This window comes from Propithecus coquereli, unplaced genomic scaffold, assembly GCF_000956105.1.
Source record: "Propithecus coquereli isolate 6110/MARCELLA unplaced genomic scaffold, Pcoq_1.0 Scaffold415, whole genome shotgun sequence".
Lineage (NCBI taxonomy): Eukaryota > Metazoa > Chordata > Mammalia > Primates > Indriidae > Propithecus > Propithecus coquereli.
Window position 1 is genome coordinate 1676003 of NW_012149897.1, and position 21371 is coordinate 1697373.

Here is a 21371-nt window from a genome sequence, read left to right on the forward strand (position 1 = left end):
ATTTCTCACATTTCTGGAGGCTGGAAAGGCAGCAGCAAATTCTGTGTCTGGTGAGGGCCCAATTTCTGGCTGTGTCCTCACATGGTGGGAGAGAAGAATGAGCTCCCTTGGCCTCCTTTACAGAGACATTAATTCCAATTAATGCCTTTCAAAAGGCCCCACATCCTAACAACATCAACTGGAGGGTTAATATTTCAACGTATAAATTTTGGGGGAACATAAACATCTAGACCATAGAAAATGACTTTATTGTTACTGGAATTTGGGGCGTGCTTAATAATAAATATTGAAATAAAATGATAAGTGTCATATCACCTAATAGTTGGTGCTTCTCAATAGAGGTTTATAATTTTCTGGAGTATAGAATAGTCTATAAAATGATATCCATGAGCTTTCACTCTATAGCTATACTATCTTTATGTAAAACAGTATATCTCTACCAAAAAAAAGAGAGAGAAACTTTCGACTCACTCCCATATAGTTAGTGTATTCTCAAAAGAAAGAGCCACGTATTCGGCTCACACCAAACAAGCTCTGTAAATCTTGTTGCAGAGTCATTTAAGATAAAATCAGATAAAATTTAGTTACAATGAGACAGACTACTGTCACCAGAGCAAAATACTTTCCTTAGTATCTTATTTCCACATGCCATACACAGTATGGACACATGAACCAGAACTTTTATTTCAAAAATCTGCCTTCACCATATGATTGTCACAAACCACACACCACGGAACTGATCCCAGAGGCATAGATGTGCGGCTTGGACATGAGGTCAAAGAAAACACTAAGACTTCACAGCCTGGAAAATGGGTACACAATAAATCAGGGAGTTCTTTTTCTCTATTCATTTATTTCCAACATGCATGTCAAACTCCGGTTGGGAAGAAAACATGACAATGTGTGGGAAGAGAAATGAATGGGATTAAAACTCGGGCAAACATTTCTTGGCTTGAATTTACCCACGTCTGGAATGCTTACAGTTTCCAAGCACACTTGGATCTCAGCAGAGGCTGCCAGAGGTGAACCCAACCCCTAAAGTGCTTGTGGCACAACTTCTGTCCTACACACGGCTCTGGGTCAGCCCCCCACCACCCTATAAATCCTGTGTCCCTGTCATCACCGTAGCTCCAGCTTCCTGCTGGAGAAAGCCCTGGTGACCCAAGGACTCCTCAGCTCTCTGTCCTTGCCATGGCTTTGATTGCTGCCAAGTCTTCATCTTGGCCCAAACTCAAGAGTGTTAGTTCTTTGTACAGTCTTAGGCCAAAGCCTCAGCTGGAGAGGAAATGTTAAGCATCATCTTTTGTCACAGGCAAGATTTAATGACCAAAGGATGTGTGATTAAAAGAAGCCCACAGGAAGTTGGGCTGAAGCTTTTTTTTGATGATTGTTTAAAAAGTATTGACCTATTCACTGCAGTAAAAAAATTGAACATATTAAAAAAAAAGTCAGCCACTTGATTCAACAGTTATAAAGGCAAATCCATTAGGTTTGAGGCTGGAGGAATGGAGAAATGGGTAAGAGAAAAAGTTCAAGTGGGGATAAATAATAGTTAGTCATAATTAATTACTGCAGACCAGGATATAACAACCAGTCTCTAAGAAGCAAACAATAGCAGTTAGGTAATGATTTCACATCGTGACGCCTATGGTCAAAGATATAAAATTTAAAAAAAAAAAGTGTACCTTCCTCTTTATATCTGGGAAGGGATACGATGAGAAGTGAAATCTAGGCTTAGGAAAATAAACTGCTGAAAAAGGATGAGTCCCTTAAATAAACAAACCCATAAATATACCCTACTAGGAACTTTGAAACTTAGTGACAGAAAGTTAGACAGTCTAATGCATGGAGATTTTTACATGAATATATCACTTAAGTATCTGAGGACTAGAGACAGTTTGATATTTTTCTTAAACTGGCTGTGTTGCTGCCAGCTACATTCAAGGCCATAATTCTAAGTACAACATGTAATGAGCATAGACTCAGTTTTCTCCAGTGTGTTGCCATAGGCGTGATGCTGGGGGAAAGTGTGAATTTAGAGTTGGGAAACCTGGGATCTGGGATTGGAGCTGCCACTTAGGAGTTGTAAGTCCTTGTGAAAGCCACTTTTCCTTCCTGGAACTTGCTTGTTTTCCACTTCTCTAATACAGGGTTTGAATTAGTTGTTCTTTAAGAAATATTCTAGCCGGGAAATTTAATAACCCTTTAACACTGTGGTCCCCAACTCCCGGGCTGAGGACAGTATAGGTCGGTGGCCCATTAGCACCGGGTCTCAGAGCTCAGCCCCTCTCCCACTATTCGTGGAAAAATTGTCTTCCACGAGACTTAGGAAAGGGGGCGTGTGAGGCTGCTGGCTGCACAGCAGGAGGTGAGCGGTACGCGAACAAAGCGAAGCCTCATCTACGGGGCAGCTCTCCGTCGCTCGCATCACCGCCTGAGCTCCGCATCCCCCCACCCCTCTCCAAGTCCGTGGAAAAATTGTTTTCCGTGAAACCTGTCCCTGGTGCCAAAAAGGTTGGGGGCCACTGCTTTTATACATTAAGCCACAATTGGTACTTTATGCTGCAGTTTTATTTAGTTGGTTAGATTAGCCAATGCAATAATCTGTGTAGAGACCAATTCTCATGAAACACCCTGAATGGCTAAGCATGTGTTAGGCATGTTATATGAATTTTAAGAAATATGTAATTGTTGGAATTCTCTAAGGTAAGCTTTAGGACTCTGTCTTAGTTCAGGCTGCTATAATAGAAATACCATAAATTAGGCAGAGGCTTAAACAACAGCAGTTTATTTCTGACAGTTCTGGAGGCTGGGAAGTTCAAGATCTAGGAGCTGGAAGATCAAGTGTCTGGTGAGGGCCTGATTCCTGGTTTGCAGATGACCTTCTTCTCATTGTACCCTCTCACAGTGGAGAGCAGAGAGAAAGAAAAAGAAAGCTATCCCGTGTCTCTATGAGAGACCTACCCCGATTCATGAGGGTTCCACCTTTGTGACCCAATTGCCCCCCAAAGGCCCCACATCCTAATACTATCACATTGGGGGGTAGGATCTTGACATATGAATTTGGGAGTGAAGCAGTCAGTCCATAGCAGTGTCACATTTTATAAAGAAACTAAGGCGAAGGGAACTGGCCTAAGGTCACAGTCCTAATAAATGGGAAAGCTGGGGTTTGAACTGAGGAATTGTTCAGTCCCTTTATTCCTGCTTCATTTGTTCCATAAAGGGAACTTCCCTTTATTATTTTGACGTTCGAAATACTGAGACTTGAAATACCTTTCAAACAATTCAATCATTTCTTCAGCCGTGAATATATTCTTTTGCTTGGAAATGCAGTTTTTGTTTTCTCATTGGTTGATTGCTTGCTATAAATGAGTTTGCGCAACAGCCAAAAAGCATCTTATGATGAAATTAACTGATACCTGAAATTTGATTCTGCTTTTCGTTCTTCAGCCAACCCTATGTTTGAAAAACACATCTCTCAGAATAAGGGCAGAGTCACAGATGGCTTGTGAAAACTTCCTGGTTGCCTTTCAGTGAATCCCAACTATCTCAGTTCTCCTGTGGTTGGAGAGAAAGGGGAGAAGAACAGAATGTTTATTACAGGAAGAGCCTCACTTCCTTTAGGCAGAGCCATGCTAGAGCTCTATGTCTGCGGTCCCCAGCCCTTGGGTCTGTGGCCTGTTAGGGACCGGGCCGCAGAGCTCCACTGCCCTCTGTCCCCTGTCCCCTGTCCATGGAAAAATTGTCTTCCATGAAACTTAGGAACCAGGGGCCTGCACAGCAGGAGCAGGAGGTGAGCCATGGGTGAGAGTGAGAAGCTTCAACTGTATTTATAGCAGCTCCCCATGCTTGCATCACCGCCTGAGCTACACCTCCCACCCTACCCTCGTCCGTGGAAAATTTGTCTTCCATGAAACCAGTCCCTGGGCCAAAAGGGTTAGAGACCACTGCTTTATGTGATCTCCAATTAGAAAAAACTAATTTATGTCACCAATAGATTTGTCTTTCTCCATTGCTCCTTTCCCACCACCCACCCTAAAAGATGCAAAAAAAGGCATGTGTGTTAATTCTTCAAAAAGAATTTGGGGGGAGTGTATAAAATGTAGAAAAATAATTCCACTTTCTGAGAAAGGTAGAGACAAAAAAAAAACTTGGATAATTTCCACTTGGATTTGAATCTTTATGATAACTCAATTGAATCCTTTGCTTATTGTTGTAAGGGGAAAAAGCAAAAACCAAAATAAACATTATTATTAAAGTAACACCTTCCAATATTAAAAAAAAACTGCATTGAAAAATGTCCTCGAATTCATTGGACAGAATACATTTTTAGCCTAAGAGGAACTACAGCTTTAGAAATGTAGTCAGTGGCACCTATATGTGGGTGAAAATTAAACAGATAAGCACACCCTGAGAGGAAGGCATGGTACTATTCCCATGTAAATTACTACAGACCTTCCTTGTGCTAGTAGCTCCAATATTGTCCAGGATTTAGGATTGCACAGTATGAGCAGCAACACTGCTAACACAAAAGTCCTATTCCTAGCTCAGAGCCATGAGCCTTATTCAGTTAGTTTCCTCGTCTGTGGGATGCAATGATCACCTGGGCCCTGGGCTTTGGAGGAACAGAATTAGATTATTACCCACCTGTGGGCACCAGCATACGAAGAAGAAGACATCATAAGGACAGGGATTATTTTATAATTAGGATAAATTCTGGGATGAAAAAGATGGGATTTTCAAATAACATTCTAGGAATGAATGAAACTATAGCTGATATTTGAAAAGACCTGCTTTCATTAAACGACATTCTGAGCTCTTGAGCAATCCTCGCCAAAGGAGCTCTCCATATAGCCCGCTGGGCTGGAGTTGTCCTCATGGTGTTTGCAGGCCTGAGGATGGTTCTTGCGTGGGTTCCTAGGGCTCTTCGTGTGTTGATTACCCCTGAGAAACACGCTCTCAGGCTGTTCCAGAGCTTTCCTGCAGCTACACTACTGCTCTTCTGGGCGGGTTCCAGGAGACCTTTCACAGTCCTATGCCAGGAACCTTTTGGAAATGATGCATCAGGAGCAACTGCCCTGTACAAGTATCCCACGCACTCTTAGGGAGCAGGTCTGCGATGACCAACATAGCTTACTGAATAAAAATATAGATTCCCACACATTAAAATTGAAAAGTCAATAAAGCCACACATATGTGCACTGTTCAGGATTTGTTATTTGTTTATGTAAAATGCACCTCTACCTTTCTCACTGCTTGTGCTTTTTGCCTTCTTTCTTCTGTTCTCATAGATTTAGAATGCTGTTTCCACTAAATAAGCCTATAGAGAAGAGACATTGATTTATCTGAACTAATCTTTCAACATCTTTTGGGGGAAAACAAGAATGTAAAAATTCTACCCCACATACACACTCAGAATATTCCCTTCTCTCCCTTTCTCTGTATATGAATGTACCATGGGCATGATAGCATTTTAACAATGAGACTGTCTTCACAGGTAATGAGTTCTCCATCAATTGAGGTGTTTAAGTATAAACAATTTGGCTACTTAGTGGTAGAGGTGTTTCAGGGGAAATTTCTTAGCAAATGAGTAGCTTATTCACACGTGTTCAAAGTACTCTTTAATACTTAATGTGTATCAAGTACAATGTATGTTATGGAGGTCATTGACAAAATTAGTTGACACATAAGAATTCTGATTTCCTAGGGTATGCTCTGCCTTTGTCCCTGCTTCATCTGTAATTCTACATAGTTATATAACATACATATTTAATAATATAAAGTATTACATCCTCCTATTAATAAAAAAATTTGAGCATTATGGTTATATACATTTTGTATTATGAGTATTTAATGTGTCAAGACACAGAATACACTAAATTCATGCTTAATAACATAATTTATACTGTAGATTGCTTCCATATTTTCAATAGTTCTTTCATTATTTTTGAAATTTTGATCAGCTGCTTATGAGATCTCATTAGCTCGTAAATGTTTCTATATCAGATCTACAATTTTCTGCCTCTCTCCTGGTTCCTAGGTTTGTATTATCAGTTTTGTCTTAAAGTTTAGTTACTAGATAATATTATCTTTAAATACACAATCTGCACTGTGTCCCAACATACAGAAAGCAAAGGACTAGACAGCATCTGTACTGCCAAGCCCTGCAGTGGAGCTGGGCTTCCCTTGCCTCCCATCTGAGCTGGGACGCTGAGTGGGCCCAGCTTCCTGGGCCTGCAGCCAATGCAGTCACAGGAAGCTGAGTGTTCAGAAGGGAAGAAGGGACCCCCCCCTTAGCGTATTGCCCTGCTATCACAGTCTTGAAATCATCAATAATTTTATCTTTGAACTTGTGTTTTGTCTACTACCAATGTGGGTGAGTTTGCCTTAAAAACAAATACGAGGGAATGGTTTGGGAATTTTGAGAAGAGATGAAATTATTTTCTCAAAGATTTGGGCTGGAGGGGGCATTAGGAACTGAATAAGGCCATAGAGTAAGGTGGCCTGGCAATGTTGGGGCCCCCTTGGGATTTGTGGTCATAAATTTCTCATCATATTTGTGCATTTTTCTCTAGCCACATTCACCCACATAGGTCTAAGTGGGGAGCAGTTGAGTTAAATTCAAGCAGGGTTTAAACTTTTATAGGCAAATATAATAAAGAGAGCAAGGAGCACATGAGAGTCTATGACATCTAAGATGGGTAAGGAAAGTGATTTGACCTCAGGAGGGAGCCCAGTGATGAACACAGGGACTCAGGCCCCAATGGATTTGAAGGATTGTTTCCATTGGTGAACAGAGTAAGTTGGAAGGCTAGTTAGTGAGTGGTGAGGGGTGGGAGTCAAAGGTACAGTTATTGGTAATGATACGGGCTGAGATTTGAGCACAGGAATACTGGAGTGTTGGGGCAAAGTGGAGAAATAAAATGCATGTGAAGTGATCTAGACACAGAGCCCAGGGTGCTGAGGAACGCATACTTGTGAAGGTCCCTAAAGCAGTGATGGCAGTACTCGGGGAGAGAAAGGAGGCAAGACAAAGCTCTCCCAGTAACCAGGAGGAGCAGTGGATGCTCTCGCCTGATGCTGGACACGTCAAAGGAGCTGGCCGGCTGCAGTGGTGGGTAGACATCACTCCAAGACCACATGTCGGGAAGGGTCAGAAATCCCCTCCATGCAGAAAAGTGAAAGAGATTTCTGGTAGGGTGGGGTTGGGAGAGTTCGAAATAAGTGTTCCTTCTTTATCAAAGAATAAGAAGTACATGGAAAGGGGAGAAAAATGAAAGCATTTAAAAATCATTTAAAATGTCCTCACTCCATCATGCAGATTAATTCCCTCAAAGATTAGGTCTGTCATAGTTCTAGTCCAAGTAAGGAAACCATAGACACATCAGGTGAGCTCTGCCAGCCTTAACTTGCCTTTTCTCCATATTGTCTTCTATTGAATTGTCCATCTTCAGATTGAGAGACCACGAGGATCATCAGTAAGATCACTTTAAAGGAAGTATTTTTGATCTGGTCACATCACCATAGACTAAATATGGAAGAGAAAAAATATTACATTCTGTGTTCATTTAGCAAACAACATTTCCTGAGTCTCCCCTATGTGTAAAGCACCGTGCTAAATGATGGGGAATGTGAAAATAGACTAATTGCTATTCCCGCCCCTAGGACTTGATAGACTATAGACAGTGAAATGGCGTCATGGCAATTGGAAGTACTCGTAGCTTCCAACAATTCAACAGGGAGAGAAAAGGAATAACATTTATCTGCTGGATAGACATTATCATGACCTGTCTCTAACTGATAACATGTTTGCCTCATGGGGTTGAGTTATTTGGTCCCTTTGATGGGGAAGCCAAATTCCACACCTGCAGGGGAGCATCCCAAAGTGGCAGAAAGGACCACAGTCTCTGGAGTCCGGTCAAATGGAACTGAGATTCCAGAGCCCCAGCGGAGTCTGAGGCAACCACAGTCATTAGGACACAAGACAGTGGTACCATTAGACAGAACTAACTCCCCATTGAACCTAGGCCAAGTTTCAGAAGCAGTTGGAAGAGGGGACGTCTGGGGAGTCTCACAGAGTGGATCCCATAGACAACTGCTTCCTGCTTCTTGCCTCTTAAAACTACCATTCCCAACCTCATGAAAGAATTTAATATTTTTGTAATAAAAACCATGTAATTGCATCCCAAGGCTGTGTGTATATGCATTTGTTTCAGGACTGATATTCAAACTGAAATATTGGCAAGAATCTATACCCTCTGCTAAGTTACCTACAGGAGCACATCTGCCCAGCTGTTTTGGATCATTGGCCACATTACTGTGATCATCCGTATTTTCTGGCTAAAGTATTTACTTATCTACAGCAGATGCCCATTTTTGTTATGTGGCATAAAACAGAACCCCAATGGGCCATAATATAGAGTCACTAAAATACTAAAATATTACAGGTTTAGCATATTATTTTTAATTAGCTTCTCTAATAAAATCTCATCTTTAACCTGGGTGCTTAGGGAATAGGATATGTTAAGCTTTAAAAGTTATTTATGGTTTATAAGAAGTGCTTTTCTTCCCTCCTTCAATGTCACTATTAACTAAAATTGGCCATAATTCTCGATGCCATTTTCGTTGTAGAATCATAGATTTAGGGCTAGAAAGGACCTTAGAAATGATGATGCTGGATTAAGTGACTTATCAAAATCACACAGCTAATTAGTGGCAGAAATAGATTTAAAAACATAAAATATAAGACCTAATGTAAGAAGAGCCCAAGAATATCCTGTAATTTAGTTTTTTTCACTAAGTCCCTGATATGAATGCCCTTGTTTAAATGACCCTTTCACTAAAAATTAAATAAAGAAATATATTTCAGAGTATTTATTAGCTCTGGTTGGTGACAGAAAATGGTAATTTTCCTTGAATGAATATTTGAAGATATTTTTCTGTTCGTATTATTATTAATTTTAGTCAATGTCAGCATTAATAAAAACAATATAAAAACAAAATTAGTTTTGACAGCAAACAGAAAATCAAGGTTGCTTTGAGTTATACATGGAATTCTTGATGTTTTTATCAATTTAAATAAAAGTTCTACAGCTCCGTTTAGGTGACTTTTACAAGGTCATTGCACATAGATGAGTCATCACACTGCTACTGGAAAATGACTTTAGGAATAAGCCATACGGAGGCTTGAGAGAGGCTTGTTCCTCACTCTGACAGCTATGCAAGTGGAAAGCATAGACTGCAGTCCAAGGAAAAGGATAGCAAGAGCCAGGACATCTCAGCAACTGAACAGGATGTTTACCTACAGAAAATGAACCTGTTTATCTCTATTAATTATACAGTTTTGCCTTGATATTATTTTTTTGCTTCCTAGTGAAGGGATTTGCGAAAATAATCTTAATTAATATGGCTATGCCTCTAGCTACCAGCATCTTGGCTGTTTGGCCAATTTCAACCCTAATGAGGCAGATGTCAAATTTAAACAAAAATCCCTGTAGTGTTTTGCTTTGGAAGTAGGATTTTATTATTCAAGACCAAAAGTCCATTTCAGACCAGGGTATTCATAACAGTTTATTTTGTTACTCAATATATCTCTGGATAATTGATTTTGTTATTTAGTTTGGGAATATTTGATATTAGAAACCACACATATCAGATTTTCATTATTGCAGTCCTCATTCCTGGACCATTGACAAGAACTGGATGCTTTAAGATAAGAACAAAAGAGAACTGTTTTGCTCTCATCAAACAGTGCATTAAGATTTTAAAGACTTCTGCTTCACATTAAATTATTTTTGGTGAATTTCTCAAACAGTGAACCAAAAGGAAACTTCAGGAGTTTTTCCCTTGGTATTAGATATATATTAATAGAGTCATATGCTATCGTCCGTATGTAATAATTACTGAGTTTATACAAGGTTATAATAAATAGTATTAATAAGATTTTCTCTCATTCTTTATGTGCTCAGAAAGCACATTCTTGTTTGTTGCATCAGCACTATTAGGTAGCTAAGGCAGGATCTTGTCACTCCCATTTCAAAGCTGAGGAAATGGAAGCTATTTGATCTATATCCCAAAACTAGTTTGTACCCCTTCAGAATTTAACTTTATAAAATCTAGATGGTTCATTGTATGTGGAGATTTTTACCTATCAGTAAGGCTCTATACAAAAAAAAAAAAAAATAAACCTAGTTAGTGCTTTGTTCTATCTTTATTTTATTTTTAACTTTCTAGTTTTGCCATTCTCTTAGGCACCAGTCTTAAGAGTTCTCAGACACCCCTTAATTTTCAAGAACATCATTTTTACACTTCCAGGAAAGAGCTCAAGTTTCAGTGCTATTTACCTTTAGCTCCCAGAAGAGAAATGTCATGGTAACAGAGGTTTAATGGGGGGCTTCCCATGGAGACAACCAGCTTGCAAAGGCCTAAGCAAAAATAAGGTTATTGCAAAGACCAGGACCCTCATCATGGCATTGTCCTTGTCCTAGAGATGAGAATTAATCCATGATCTATTCATAACTTTCTTGAAATCCCTTCAGGGAACAAACCTATTACAACATAGGCTCTCAGAAGGTTATTGTCAGAAAAGAGCCTGGAAATCATCTACACCTTCATTTTTTTAAAAAACAAGGGAGCTCTGAGACAGACACTGAGAGGTGAGAGAACTCAATCAGCATCTCATACTGAGTCTTCCTAGAGCCGAGGCTGGTTTGTAGGCCCCTGACTTCCAAACCTGCGATCTTGTTTTAAACAATGATCTGTATCCTTGGAAATGCTTTCATATTTATTTACGAAAAGATTTTGGCTAGGACACCATAGTGATCATGAAAAGTAAGTTTCTTATAATCATTCTTTTATGGGTGGGAAAGCAGAGGCATGAATATTAATATTAAAGGATTTAGTTGAAGAAATCCAGCCAGTAAATTGTAGAGCTCAACTGCGACAAGCGTTCTTTCCACATGACATAATACAGCTCACCCACTGGTGACTATTGACCATAATCATTAGTTAACCTGAAAACATCCTTTTATCAAGATCATCATCCTGATTACAATCATCGTTCAGTCATTGTTCATTCAACAAACATTTATTATTGATCAGCTATGTGCTAGGTATGAATATTCATTAGTTTGGATATTCATTACTCAAAAAGAAAAATAAACTAAAATTAAAGAGAATAGAGTCTCATTATTCAAAGTAGTTTATATTCTATAGGATCTCCATGAACAGGGATAGGTTCTTATGAGCCTAGAGAGTCACAACATTTTTGTCAAACAATCAATATATAGCTTTGTTTTTTGTTTGTTTCTGTTAAAGACACTGTACTTAACAAATATTGGTGATTCATTAACATTGAACTCACAGCCAATGGCATGAAACTCATGCCTGAAGGAAGCTTATCTGACACAGGAATTTTCTCTGTGAAGTACATCACAGGCTTCTTGTGCTTGAGAACACAGGACAGCACTTCAACACCATGCCAGAAGACCATTTTAAACAACAAAACTATCAACAAAAAGCACAAAAATGTAAAAATTGTAGCACTAAGTAGATCATAAACAGTACATTGTTTATGGTATGAGACCTGAAATAAAAAGGTGGAACATCACCTTATTCAACCTCAGCTGGAACCTCAGCCAGGAATCTGCACATTCTACACATGTACGTGTATGTCCAGCAACGACCACTAAAGCACTGAGAGTACTTATGCTGGGGTTACAGTAACCCTTAGTGAACAGATAAACTCACAAACAAGGAATTCCTGAATAATAAGGATCAGCTGCAACTACATTAACAATTAAATTTATTAAAATTGTTAAATTAAATAATTAATCAATTCAAATGGAAAATACAATTAAAATAAATTTAAAGTAAAAATTCATTACATATTCACTGGATTAAAATAAAATGAAACCAAATCTGATCCCTGTTCTTAGGGAGCTTGCAATCTAGTCCCAAAGGTAAACAGTAAACATGTAAATGAACATAAAATATGGGTTTTTAAATAGGTTTTAAATATAACTTGTATGAAGGAAAAGATTAAGGCATAAAGGAACACAACGTGGTGGGGCCCTTTTATCCTGAGTGCTCAGAGTTTTCTAAAGCTTTCTTTGGCTTCAAATCGGGCAAGGGAAGCTTTCCCAGTTTGGAGCCAACATTAGCTCAGGAAGAATCTGGCGAGCCTTCTCTCAAAGTCTGGCCTCTCTTCCTTGGTGCCTGGAGGGAGGATGGAAACGCTCTTCAGCTCGTCCTGAGGGAGTGCTCTGCCAGGGGTCCACACACAAGTCAGGGCCCCTCGGATGAATCCGCCTGCACCTCCAGCCCTAGCTTGCACTCTGCAACACACTCTACTGTAAATGTGCGCTCGGGCCATTCACTCTGCAGGACAGGAAGGGAATGAAATAATGTGAAATTCCATTTTTTGTATTTATCAACCAAGAGGTGCTGAAATTAATTTTCTGTCCAAATTGAACGAGATAAGATCTATTCATGAGTTTTCTGAGAAACATGTGAGATCCTTATCACAGAAGCAGAAGAATACATTTTAGAGTCGGAATGGGCTTTAGAAGTATTTTATTCCAGCCACCTCATCTTACAAAGAAAAGAACTAAAGCACATGTGCTCAAGGTTATAGAGATAATTACTTGCAGGATCTGGGTAAGACAGGCCAGTTTTAGATAATAAATTCACCTGGGAATATATTCATATTGTCCCAGCCTTAATAAATTTTTAGTGTTTGCTAAAAGTTGGATAGTTAAAGTATATGTGTGGTATATTTAAATGTCAATTGAGTGTGTTTTAAAAATTGCATGTGTTTTTTAAATGTCTAATTACTGATTCATTTCTGAAAATAGGTAAGATGGTACTTTTAATCCATATACCCAAGGCTGATGAGAAAGCTTTAATTCAAGCAGAGATTCCCTTACTTCTCTAACCCAATTGCTATAAGCTGGAGAACTTAGAATTCTGTCAGACTTCCTCAAAATCAACTTTAAGCATAACATCAGCGATATACAACAAGATTATTAAAAAGTCTAGGGGACTGTCTAAAAAGTCCTTTATATGAGCTTTAATAAAAGTTATCTATAGTCTCCATGGACTGATTATACATCAAAACTGGTCAAACCGAGAAATAAAGAACTTAAAAATACTTTAAGGATGGCAATAAATAAATAAATAACCCAACTTAAGCAACTCAAAAGACAAAGAATAAACTGGGGAAAAAACATTTGCAACATGTCTCGAATGATTAATGATCCTGATACAAAAATAGCCTCTAGATATGGGGAGAGGGAGACTTAACTTCACAGAAAAATGAGCTAAATATATGAACAGATAGTTCACCAAAAATAAATAAATAAGAATAGCTAACCATATGAAAATATGGTCAAGCTTACTAATAAGAGACAATTAAAGTTAAAACTGTATTGAGAAACCATTTTCACCTATCAGTTGGGAAAAATTTTAGGTGTAAGGAAATAGACACTTTTGAAAATTGTTGGTGACGAAGCAAAATAATAAAACCCTTATGGAAGGGAATTTGAGACTGCCTTTCAAAATTACATACGCATTTTCCCTTTGACCAGTAGTATCATTTTTAGGAATCCATTTCTAAGTACTCTAAAAAAAATACAGAATGGTGTATTTACAAAGCTTTTCATTGCAGCGTTGTCTACAATAGCAAAAAGACTAGAAATGACCAAAATGGCAATCAGTAGGTTTATTAGTTTTCCAGGACTGCTGCAACAAATCACCACAAACTGGATGGCTTAAAACAACAAAAATTTCTTATATTCTTGTTTTGAAGGCTGGAAGTCTGAAATCAAAGTGTCAGCGTGGCCAGGCTCCCTTGAAATCCGCAGGGAGGAATCTCTCCTTGCCTCTTCTAGCTTCTGGCAATCCTTGGCATTCCTTGACTTGCAGATGCATTACTCCAATCTTTGCCTCTGTCTGCCTGCTCATCTTCTCCCTGTGTCCCTCCCTTCTCTTTTTATAAGAACACCAGTCATATTGGATTAGGGCCCACCTAACACAGGAATATAATCTCATTTTAACTTGATTACATCTGCAAAGACCCCATTTCCAAATAAGGTCACATTCACAGGTGCCAGAGGTTAAGACTTGAATACATCTTTTTTATATGTTAGAAAAATTCAGCCCATAATGTAATAGTAAGCAATAGATTGAATAAACTATGATACAACACAGTGGAAATCTATGCACTTATAAGAATGATTAATATATCTACATACTATTATGGAGTAAACTCTAGACTACATTGTTAAAGAAAACAAGCAATGTGAAAAAAGTGTGCATAGTATGCTACTATTTAATGCCCAGATATGGTTATGTATTTAAATTAATTATAAACTAATAATAATAGAAGGTTACCTAAATAGGGAGAGTGTAGTATGGAGGAGTAAAAATAGACCTAAAACTTCTATGAATATCAGCTGTTCTGTAGATTTGATTTTAGGAATATGTAAATATTTTACGTAATTATAAAACAAAATGAAACTTAAAAAGTAAGCCCTAAACATCAAGAGCAACATATACAAAAATGAATTTGTGTATCTAGTTTGTAGAACTGAGATAGGAACTATTCCAAATGACTAGAACATAATAATTTGAAAGTGTATCCCTAAACACAAAGAGAGTTGTGAAAAAAATCTTACACTGCTTTTCAGCAAGCATTGTCAGAGAGGTAGTGTTAGGCTTCTTATGTGTGTAATATATGCAATAAATAAAGCAATTGAGTGACTATTTTGATGTTATTGAAAACCAGGATTTTTGATCTGGAGAAAGGTAATATAAGATTGTTAAGGTTAAATAAAAATCCTGTAATTCTTGCTTTTAATTGGATGTATTAGTATTTAAAATAATACATATTTTCTTACTCTATCTACAAAAAAGTCTTAGACTGAAGATTGACCCACTAGTAATGAAGGCCTAGATTTTGGTCTCCAGACACCATTTCCACAACAAAAGAGTCAAGGATATTTTGAAAGATAAATGATACTAGCTCTGGGTTAGGAAATGCACAAGATGAGCTTGGACTATCTTGCCTTAAAAAAAATAAGGAAGCTATCAATGACTACTACAGTTATGTCAGAAGGACTCAGGAGCCAAGTTTAGTAAGCCCTCACTGTCTAAAGATGAGATAATATTAGCATCAGCAAAGAGAATAACTTTAATGGACTAAGAAATATATATTTAAATCTATGAATTCATTATTCTACTCAAAAATTTAAAAAACACATTGATCACCATGAACTCATTATTTTAAAAATTGGCAAATAAAAAGAAATAAGTATTTATTCACATACAAATTGTATCTCAAGGTAACCAAATATTAATAGTTTGATGAGGGGAAGTTTTTATTAATAAATGAAGAAAGTACATTACCATTTTATATCCCATATTAAACTAGACCTAGGAAATGACTTTCAATGACTACTAACATGAAAAAAGAAAAACAAACAGATATTATGCAGTTTCTAATAGAAGTGAACAATACCATTGTATAAAGCAGCATTGCCAAAGTATTGACTTTTAATCTGATTAAACCCTTAGATACCTATCAGTTAATAGGAAAGGAACATGTTAAATGCCACTAGGAGTGTGCAATAATAAAAATCCAGAACATGGGAAACACTACTGGAAAACAGCAACGTGTTTTCCTCAACAACCACCAAAAACAAAAAAAAGAAATTTCAAGAAAAATAAAATAAGATGGAGGGGAAACTTAAAAGTCTCTTAAGGGACATGTTAGCCAATCTCAAAGTATGGAACTTTTTTCTATTCCAATTCAAATAAACTGTTAAAAAGCAACAACAACATTTATATGACAATTGAAGTTTGAACCTTGACTGGATATTTGGTTCTATTAAGGAATTATTGTTGATTTGGTGGGGTGGTGGGTGAAATGTGATGATGATGTTGTGGTTATATTGAAAAGGGGGGCTTTTCCCTTTTAGAAACAAACACTGAAATACTTGCAAATGAAATAATATCATGTCTGGGATTTGTTTCAAAATAATCAGGAAGAGGGTAGGAGAAATCGGTGGGTTATAAAAGAAACAAATTGGCCATGGGGAATTCGTTATACCATCATCTCCACTTTTGTATACCATTGACATTGTTCATAATATATTTTTCTATGTACACTATATATAATAAATATATATCTCATAAATATGAATATACACATATTGATGCATATTCTAAATATCTCTATGTAAAATATTTATATATTCATACAGGTACATAAGTACATACAACTGGTAAGAACAATAAAAATGTAGATGTTTTTGGCTTGCCCATTTACTCTATTATTCAACTTATTGCTATTGAATTTTCACTACCTTTTGAACAATCACCATCCTGCCCACTGTCAATCATAACCATCAAACTGAACACAATTGCCTTCCCTTTGGGACACTTACCTACACATACAGGAATTCTAGACAATTAGGCAGACAATATAAATGGCTAGTGATTCTTAGTTTTCTACTTAATATCTCAGCCCCAATCTCTCCAGATTTCCTGATTCTCAGAACAATGTAGGTGTGGCAAACACAGTAATATGTGGTCTTCTTGCTGAATTTGTGCAATGAGGTTAAAATATGTCACCATTGACATCCGTTTTTTTTGCTGGGCATCATCAGATGCCTTGTGGGTTTGACATAATTAAGTGCTTTATTGTTTTACTCTGATCTTTTTGCTCATCAGATTAATCTGTTCATCAGTGGTAAAATTCAATAACTCTAACGTGTGACGATCAGTCAGATAAGTCATCCCTCCTCCCCTAGGAAGGAGTGATTAAGAATTTGGGGGAGGATCTCATGTTGATGTGGGGGTGTTACTCTAGCAGAAGCCCTGCAATATGGAAACATGAGGCCAGAGAAAAAGAGGCTCCATGCTCACCCTTCTCTTCATTGTTTTTCCTTTTTCTCATCATCAAGTTACACTCTTTTGTTTTAAGTGTATGTATATGTAACATATATTTATGCATATTTACTTTTCCCAAGGCCTTGTGTTGGTAAATTTTAGTACAATGGATATATTAATTCCCCTTGACCTATGTATAAAGAATAGATTCCTGTTGTTCTCTGTCTTCCACAGGACTCTCCATTCAGTTTCGTTGATCCATTCTAGATTTTCTCTTTAAGTGCTTTAGAATAGGGGGTCCCTGGGGAAAAAAAGAAAAAGCTTCAGTCATTATGGCCGCCCTCTTTTGACTTTTATTACTTTCTTTCCAAGAGTGTTTAATATTAAAAAATACTTTCTTTTTTCTACTGAGTCTAGTAAGCTGTTGGTATTAAGAACAACTTACTAGGATTTAAATTTAAAATTAAGTTTTGTATTTTACACAAACTACTAACAATTTACTTTTTGGGGGATTAAAATTTTTAAATCTTGGATTAGGTTATTATTGACACTACTTTGAGCTTATCCCATGTCAAATTATGTGAAACAAAACCTTGGCCAACAACCCCTTCAAACCTACCTGTGCTCATGGGGCCTCCACATCTAAAATAAAATAGTGAGTAGGAAGTGGTGAGTGGGTCATGTTCCCTTGGATAGCAGAAACCCCAGGTGGCTCTTCCTCTGCTTAAAATGGTTTCAAATCTTACAATTTCTCTTTTCTATTATTGCTAAATGCACTAACTGCTTCCCTCAAAGTGTTTCAGCTCAAAACTCAATCTACAGCTTGTCCCTCTTATCTGCAGCTTTCTGTCGTTTTTGGATACCCATGGTAAACTGTGGTCTAAAAACTATTCAATGGAAACTTCCAGAAATATACAATTTATAAATTTTAAATTGCACATGAATCTGAATAGTGTGATGAAATTTCACACTATCCTACTCTGTCCCACCTGGGACTTGAGTCATTCCTTTGTCCAGCATATCCACACTGCATATGCTCCCCACCCTTCAGTCACTTAGCAGCTCTCTCAGTTATAAAATTGAGAAAATATAGTATATGTAGCATTCAGTACTAGCCACAGTTTCAGGTATCCACTGGGGGTCTTAGAACGTATACCCCATAGAGAAGAGTGAATTGTTGTACTTACCAAATTCAATGGGGTACGACTTCCCTTGTCTTGGAATTGAAGCGAGAACAACTCAGGAATATCTATGGCCAAGGCTTTACCTTGGACGGAACTGTGACCCCACTGAACTCCTGACATTGAGACTCCAAGGTATGTAACGAGAATAAGTTAAGGCACACTTGGGATGTCCTGCCAGCTCCTGCATCAGTGAGAAGTAGTACACAGACTTCAAGGGAAGACTGTGGAATGGGATGATTCTTCTGTTCACCCCTCTGCAAATAAAGTCAAGATCACCTGCTCCCCTGAAGTGCAGGGCAGACTTTGAATTTCAAAAAGGAGGAGGGTGAGTCACTCTGAGAGGATTCAAGATGACCGCAAAGCCTACTAATTGGTGCCAATGTAGAAGTAGATAAGCATAAAGCAAAGAGGATAAGTTCCTCTGCATATCCAGGAGAATGTTCTCAATGGGAACAGTGTTAGGCAGAATAATGGCCTCCCAAAGATGTCCATGTCCTAATCTCCACCACCTGTAAATGTGTTACCTTACAGGCAAAAAGGAACTTGGGGAAGGAAAAAAAGGTAAAGAAAATGAAAAGGGGAAAAGAACCCGGAATTTTCGGGAAGCCCAAACCAAACAAAGAAATTATTAAAAGTGAAGAACCTTTCTCAGCTATGGTCAGAGGGCAATGTGGCAGGAAAAGAAAGGTCAGAGAAATGCAGTGTGGCTGGATGTGAAGATGGAAGAAGGAGGCCAATGAGCCAAGACTCTCGATGGCCTCTAGAATATGGAAAAGGCAAGGGGACATATTCCCCTAGAGCCTCCAGAAAGGAGCACAGCCCTTGGACACCTTGATTTTAGTACAGTGAGACCCATAACAGACTTCTAACCAACAGAACTATAAAATGATAAATTTGCATTGTTTTAAGCCACTAAATTTGTGGCGATTTGTTACAGCAGCAACTGGAAATTAATACCAGAGCATTATTGTTAAAACTGTTGAAGACAGTCCTTGCGTCTCGCCCCAGCCTCCATCTGTTGCTCCCAGACCTCCCTGCTTTCCTTTTTCCAACCTTTATCCTAATTGATTCTTAGTGTAGACAAATTGGTCTTTGACCATGTCATGCCCCGCTTAAAACCCTTCAGAGGCTCCCTCTCACCTTCAGGAAAAAGTTTAGACTCCTCAGATCTGCCTGCTCTTGACCTCTCCAACTTTATTTGTGGCCACTCATGTCCCTTCCTTACTCAAGGTCAGAGATTCCCAAACTTTCTTGGTTAACAGAGTCCTTAGTATCACAATAATATTTTCATAATATTCTTAGGTACAAAGAAATGCCTAATGGTTCCCTTTATTACACAGTTAGGTTCAAACAACTTAATGAGTATTTATATCTAACAACTTAGTAGAGAGTGGAGCTATATAATTCCTTCATATAAACTGAGGGAAAACATTTAAATTCTTTCTTAAATAACCACAATTACCAATTAATGAGATGTGTGTACCTGTAGGGCACTGAACAATTTCTGAATCAGATTTGACACTGCCACCCTCATTTCCTGCCTTTGATTTTCTCATGGCACTTGCTTTTGTCACATCAATATCCCAAAGCTTACCTTCACAAAGATATAATATCGTCAAAGGAATGTATGAAATTGTGAATGACTTCAAGACAGCAGTTTTTGTGGTAATGCATGGATGTAGAGCATCGCTGCATTTCCTACACAGAATTTAAACATCCTGTGAGTTTGCTACAGTACCCCAGGGTTCCTCAGTAAATAGTTTGGGGTCAACAGCTCTAGGTTCCATCCATACTTACTAAGTGATTTCCTTTGCCCTTACCTACTATGGGCCTTTCCAAATTTTAGTCCTATTCATACACGGATTCCACCACTTACAGCATCCACTTTTCCCAACTCCCTTCCTCTATTCCTCTTTTAAGTAAGAGGAAAATAAGCTCTTTCTCAGGGATCAGTTTAAATTTTATTTCTTTTCCTCTGGGAATCCTTTCTTGCTCTCCTGAAGTTGAAGAGCCCTTCTCTGTGCTCCCTGTCACAGAACTTAACATACCACGTTGCGATTGTCTCTTTCCTTACCTACTTCCTTCATCTGCCACAAGCTCCTTAAAAACTGGGGTCCTCTCATCACCTTGTAACCTCAGTATCCAACACAGTGTGCCTGCACATGGAGGAGCTCAGCAAAAGTCTGTCTTCTAAGGAAAGAGGTTATGGTCAGTTCACAGGGCAAAAGAGGTGGAGGATTTTATGTCTTTGATAATATCTAGAGGTCTCAGGTTGGATTTCTCCAGGAATAAACCCTGAGATAAGGATTTGGTTGTAGCTACTTTATTTGAAAGGTGATGCCAAGTATGGGGGAATGAGACAGAGAAGGGAAAGAAGCCAATAAAAGGTGCATTATGATACAGGCTATTTTCATGGGCAAATGAGTCTCAGAACCACTGGGGTGCTCTTGGAGACAAGATAGAACATGACTCTGCGTTACCCCAGGAGAGAGTGAGCCAGCTGAACTATTTATCCACTGACTCCCATGAGTCAATAGTGGGCTGCTCCCAAGGGGTAGTAACTCTCCCAACTTTCCCACCTGTCCTATGCAGGCCAAGTGATCTCTGGTAGTAGAGAAAAGACTCCTAACGAGTCGCAGGGGGTTGCCACTGGAAGCCATTGTGTACGGTGGATGAAATGGTGAGTACCCACGGAATACCATCTGCTACACAAAAGAACCTTGGATGGAAAAAAATGAGAGAGAATAAGACATATTTAATAGAAAATCCATGTCACTTTGCCTCTTGTCAAATATCTATATGTTGATTTTTCTTTCATTTAACAAACCTATTTTTATGCACATGAACAACTTTCTTGCAAGTACACAGGGCATGCCAGCTTACCCACTGCAGAGAAGTGGTACCCGATTGGTGATTATAGCCAAGCTTCCTTATTTGTTCTTTCTATAGGGGAACTGTCACCCCATCCATGAAGAAGAAAATTGGAGCTGCTTTTGAAGAGAAATTCTGAAGAGAAGACAATGAAAGGGGCTTCCTTTTACAAATATAATTATTAAAAATGTGATAACGTTAAACTCACCTTCTAACTTGTGGAATGTTAAGGTGGAAAACAGAAGCTTTTTTTAAGCTACAGACTCCATAAATACTTAAAGATCCTTCTGATTTGCTTTCTGGGCAGCAGTTGCACGACATTCACAGTCTAATCCTAGCCAAATTTATTTTATTCTGTTTATTAGACTGGTCTAAGAATATACATGGTTTTATTTAGACCAAAGTCTCTATGTCAATATTGAGAAC